We start from the raw sequence: 6208 nt of genomic DNA, 5'->3' as shown, positions 1-6208 counted from the left end.
GGGAAAGGGACAATTTTTGAACAGTCTGGTTTCACATTAGACCCTAGGAATTTGACTCTATCATTAATAGCCCCAGGAACACAGTCGACCGGATGTCTGCAATGAGAACATTCCAGTCAAAATCCAATGCTACTCCTAAGGAATGGAGTATAAAGGCACTTCTGTATCTAAACAGTCAACTACGTATTATGGAAGGAGAAAGCCTTGATCCCATCATGGAAAATCTTCATGACTATTGAAGACCAGGTTGTTTCTTATTTGCACCCCTTCACATACCAACATGGGTAGTAGAAGCCAACAATGGGCTGTGGGAGTCCGGGGTGGAAGGCAAAAGCTCCCATTTCTGCCTCTGACTGCCAGCTGTCTCGTGAAACCTTTTCACTGGACTTTGTAACAGATCTCCTCTCCTCCCAGGGAATGGGATGGGACAAGCCTGTGCCATACTGATTCATTCTAGCTGCTCAACATCAGTGAGGTGTTTATGCATCAGCAGGCTACCTGGTCTCCAGTACTAGCTTACGGTTTGCAGCAAGGTTCTGAAATTCTCCTCAAAGGTCTAAAAATACAAATGCACCTGTACTGAAGGGTCACTTGGGAAGCAAACAGCATTAATGTAATCTTTTAAGATGACCTCTACCTCTTCATACTAAAAAAGCATCGTGAATGTACTCTGTCACTGTAGGATTCACTTATACATATTTTTTGCCTTCCTCTATCCACAATCTTAATAAAGAAAATGGTTGAGGTGATATGAATCAGTAAAATAGTGAGCTTCCTGGTCTCTTCACTGTGCAGCCTAAAAAATAAATGTCATGTTCTTCTCAAGAGAAGCCAAATCCACATGGAAAACATGATTCAAATTCCTAATCCAATCATGAAACGCGCTGGGCATGTATGCGAGTGCCCAGGATTTCAAAGATTGGAGAACTAGAGGAAGAGGACCACAGTGTGACCAGATCACGTGAAGGATGCTTCTCTCTCTCTTGTGCACATGCACAGGCTTTAAGAAAGAAAAAAGTTTTCTCCTCTCCATTTCTCCATCCTGTCAGGACTTGGGGGCATGTACACAACATGCCTAGTGTGTTGTTTAACCCACCAGAGCTACATTCCAGCCACAGACTCAGTCATGTGAGATCCACCTCCTTTAACAACTACGCCATTAATTGTATAATGCTTCTCTTAATTATCTTTCAAGCTAAGACTGGGTGAAAAATACATGAGGGAACAAAGAAGAGGCACTGTGGCAGCAGGTGGGATGGGCCCAAGGAGAGGGTCAGAGGGAAATAGCTCAAGCCAGTGGGTCTCCTGAGCCAACTGAGATGAACTTGGACATGAAGGATCCTGATCACCCCTTAAGAGTTTTGCAGGAATGAGAAAAATAAGGAAAAGGAGGGAGAGAGAGATAAAGAGTGAGAATGGGAGGGAGAGAAGGAGGAAGACAGTAGGTTTCATGGATGATAAATGATTCCAGTTTACTCCATGGATCCTTGGCCTAACTTTTACCTGCTCAAGAACATGACTTGACTACATCATCTCTCACAAAATGAAACTTTTTACGTTTTTATCGGGGTCCAGGCAAAAGAAACAGCATGCCTATACATCCAAGATGGCAGTGTGTAAACCGAGGGGATGGGACACATGCCATGGAGGGAGAAGTTGGCCACAGGAAAATAACTAGAGTCCAGCAAGAGCTGGATCAAGTTCACAGGGTTGGGTCAGTTCCCCACACATTAAGAATCTCTCATGTGATGACTGTGGCCCTCTCACCATCTGGCTACATTGCTGCTGACACTTCCACCTCCTTCTCCCCTCCTCCCCAGTGTGCATCCTAAGCTCGTATTCTTGCAAACATAGGAGTGTAATCCACCAGGTTATCTGGGGTGGTGAAAGCAGCCACAAACTTGGATTCAGAAGACCTGGGTATTAATTCTGTTTCTGCAGTTGTTGGCTGTGGACCCAAAGTTGTTTACCTCCCTCTCACATTCCTCATCCTTGAAAAGGGGTTAATACGGGTCCAGTTGGATCCACAGGGTGATGAATATCGACAGATGAGAACATTTCTAAACTTCTATAATATTAGCTATGATGATGACTAAGTAACTCACAAAAATAAAAGTGTATGGCCATTAAATGGCTTTCATCCTTCATAGTCTCTCTCTCTCTTTTTCAATTTCTTTTTAGAGGATGTGTACACTCATCAGAGCAGAAAAGTGATAAAGCATCCCCCGGGGGGTGGCCACTCTACAGTCCCTTCTCCATTCTCCTTTTGGGATTTTTGGCACATATGCAGGTGCTTGAACGTGCACCAGGCATGTTCTCCCAACCACTGGCTCCAGGGCTTAACCAGCTTAGTCAGCCATGTGGGATCCAGCCACCTCAACCATCATACCACCAGCTGGCTTGGTAATGTTTATTCTCTAAAGAAAAAGTTGTTAAACTACCTGAATCTCTTATTGATGTACTAGGGGGAGAATAAATATACATATAGACTTTTTCTTTTTCCTTTTTCTTCTATGTCAGAATCCTCTTGCTTCAGCCACACACCATGGTGACCAACTTTTTAGGGTGGGGGAATCAAACCTGGGCCTCTGATGGGGCCTCAGTCTTCCAAGCAGCAACATCAAAGGTGCGCTACCACGGCTGGGCTGTAAGGAGGGCGTATTTTTGAGACAGATACTCAGTCAGTCCCTCTGGCCCCTTTAACTGAGGCTGGGCCTAGGGAGGCCTGTTCCTTCTGGCCTCATTTTTATTTCAAAGAGACATGTGGTCTCTAAGTGGGAGAAAGACAGGTGAGCGTTATGTCTCCTCATGGTTTTACACATTATTTTTTATTAGTTCTTCTATTTAAAAAAAAAAATTCACCCTTAAATGGCACAATTTTATACATAAAAATATGCTTATCTAGACAGCAACACTTGGACTCCACAGTGTGGCCAGTGCGTTTGGTCTGAACATTCTACAGCAGCCCATCTTGCCTTCCATTCTAACTACCCTCTGGGAGCTGAGAGGTTCAAATCTGAGAGCAGCTGAAAAGTTCCCAGCTTTATAGCCAGAGTCCTCCAAGACAGGAAATTTGAATTACTACTCTAGAGACCTGTTTTTATTGATTTTCTGAAGGCTGTTGCTACAAATAAGCTAATAATGTTTTCACAAAATATTTTTCTCACTTTTTATTTTCCTCTCTCCAATCTGGCACACAGAGTTATAAATATGTTTTGTGTTTGCATTATTCTTCAATATTTTTTTTAGGCTTTTGTCATAGGATGCATATACTCAGTGGAGAATGACAGAGAAAGAGAAAACGAGAAATCACTCTCTGGTGGGATGTCCATGCTGCAATCTCTTCTCATCTATTCTTCTCTTGGGATTTTGGGGACACACACACACACATGCCCAGTGTGATTTTTCAAGCTGTCGGGTCTGGGACTCGAACCATGGTTGGCCATGTGGGAGTCTAGTGCCTTAACCACCTTGCCACCTGCTGGCCCCTATTCTTCAATTTTTATTTTTGAGAGTCTATCATGCTGGTTGCTTTAAATGTGTCACTGTTTTTGGTAAAATGTACTATGTCTTAGCACAATTTCTACCCCTCGCCTCCACTAAATACTCCCTGTCTGGTCTATTTCTTGTGCTTGGGACTCAGTGCATTGGAGATTCCTGCTCCAGAAATCCACATCTTCAAGTCTTGAAATAAATCAATGGGTTTAAGGAATGAAGTCTGGAATAACCTAGGGCTGGATTATACGGTAGCAGTATCATGATGTTCTGTGTTCCAAATTCTGAGCAAAGCTAGGAAAGTTGGTAATTATGCAGAGAACAAAAACTTCCCTGAACTCTTCAAGGTAGGAGAGGACTTCATAAAGTTCATGGAAAATAAAACTAAAGTAATAATGTATTAAGGTACCAAAAAAATTGGAAATTCATGCATAGGTTTCTCATAATACACATTTTTTAAAAAAAAAGGTTTCTTTTTCATCGATTTCATAAGTATCATGAGTTTCCACTGTTCTTTCTACTACGATCTTTACTGTAATAAGCCAAGTAGAGTGATTGCTAACAGTGAAACATTTGTTTTCTTTTCTTTCATTCAGTGCTTTCTTTCGTTTTTCTTTTTCAAAAATTAATTGTGAAATAGCAACTTAAAAGCATTGGTTTTAAAAAAAACAGGTTTTTTTTTAAGTAAATGTCAAGGTGTTCTAATTTCTTTCGTGTCTGTGATTATATGTCAAGAAACCATCCTGAGGTGATAATTAGATTTTATCTGCAAATGGAGGTAGGAGGATGAGAGTAGGTGGTAGTCAACAGTTCACCAAAACAAGACAATTCACATGATTAAGTAGGGGAAGAAAAGTCCTCAGCCAGGTACTTGAAGCTACTGTTTGATCAAGTCATTTTGACCCTACAGTGAAAGGAAGTGGTTGTAACTTTGTTTGCCCCTCTAGGGTCAGAAATTTAGAAATGCAAACCAGAAGAAAAGCAAGAAAGGCTAATAAATAAAATGTAAAATATCTCTGTTGGTGATCATCATGGAAGAGAGTAAAACAGACCAGAAAGGCTCCACTCTGTTCCCCCATAAGTTTCCTTTTTACAAATTGCCAGCGGGCACAAGTACTTACCAGCGAGAGAGGGAGAGAGAAAGCACCCCCAGCTAGGCCTAGGTCACAGCGCAGTCCTTTTCGTCCAGATCGCTATCCGGTCAGGATTTTGGATACACATGCTCATGTCCCTGGTGAGGGTTTTCAAGCCTCTGGGAACAGAGTTTGAACCACAGTCATATGGGATCGGGCTCCCAATGCACAGCACTTAACTACTAGGCTATGGGACCAGCCCTCCACCGTAAGCTTTCAACAGGTGGCTATATTAGTTACTTCAGACTAGGGGGGATTGAGGGTTGGAAGCATGAATCTTAGAAGCAGTGTTGGTGTTAAAGGGATAAGGTTTTTTGGCTCCAAGTAACACCTCCGAATCTGCACGACAATAGCAATTTGCTTCAGGCAGGGTAATGTCCTACATTTTAAATTACCCCAAGAAAATATCCTGAATTTCACAGGTGTTCACAGTAATGTGACCTGACTGAAAATATCTTCTCTTCTGGATTTTTCCCCAGGTTAAAATTAAGCTATGCAGGCTCAACACAAATGTGCAGAGGACACAAAGCAGGAAGCCTCCCACACTAGCAAGGGAAGATAAGAATCACCAAGCTGGAATGGTTTTTATTGAAGGGCATTTCAAAGCAAATACAGACATATGTGGCATGGTCATAAATCCCCTGTATGTGAATATCAGCATGTCCCTTTGTATGTCAAAACTGGATTTGTTCCTGAACAACGAAAGGTACTGAGAACAAAGTGAAAGTAACTCAATAGCAGAAAATACTTCCAACATATACAACAATGGAGTATCTATTATCCTTAAGACCCAACAGCTTAAAAAAAAAAAAAAAAAAAAAAAAAAGGGGGGGGGGCAACAGAAAAATAATGGATACAGGATATCTACAGACAATGGAGGAAGAAAATACATATGGCTAATAAAAACAATTATTTCCTAAATTCAATAGTGATCAGGCAACTACAATATTAGAGACACACTTTCGACCTCTTAGACCAGCAGTGACAACGATTCTCTGCTTCACCAAACTTCAGTCATGTTTTTCAACTTTCTATGGCCACCTGCGTGTTTACTTGTAGTATATAATTTCAGCATGAACTCTGCCACATCAGTTTAGCAGGAACCCCCACCCGGATATCCGACTTGCTCCCTACTCTACCCCAGGTGATGTGTGATCAGCCTGGCCTGTCTTCAGCAAGAATCTTTATAGGTCAGTTTAGCCAGACGCAAGCGTCATTGAATACTTTTTTCTTTAATAACAAATTGTTGGAGGTTGGATTATAAACACTTCTACAGGGCCAGCAGGTAGCATAGTTGTTAAGGCACTAGATTCCTACATGACTGATCACAGTTCAAATCCTGGACCTGGCAGCTTGAAACTCATGCCAGGCATGTATGCACACATGTCCAAAATCCCAAGAGGAGAATAGAGGAGAGGGGACTGTGGCATGGCCATACACCCTGGGAGGTGATGCTTGCTTTCTGTCTCTCTGTCTCTGTTTCTCTAACATGCACCCTCTAGCAAAAATCTTGGGGAAAAAAAAAACATTTCTGCACATTCCAATTAGTTTAGCTACTACCACATAACATCACAGTCTCA

This window comes from Tupaia chinensis, unplaced genomic scaffold, assembly GCF_000334495.1.
Source record: "Tupaia chinensis unplaced genomic scaffold, TupChi_1.0 Scaffold139457_1, whole genome shotgun sequence".
NCBI classification, from domain to species: Eukaryota; Metazoa; Chordata; class Mammalia; order Scandentia; family Tupaiidae; genus Tupaia; species Tupaia belangeri.
This window is presented reverse-complemented; position numbering follows the sequence as displayed.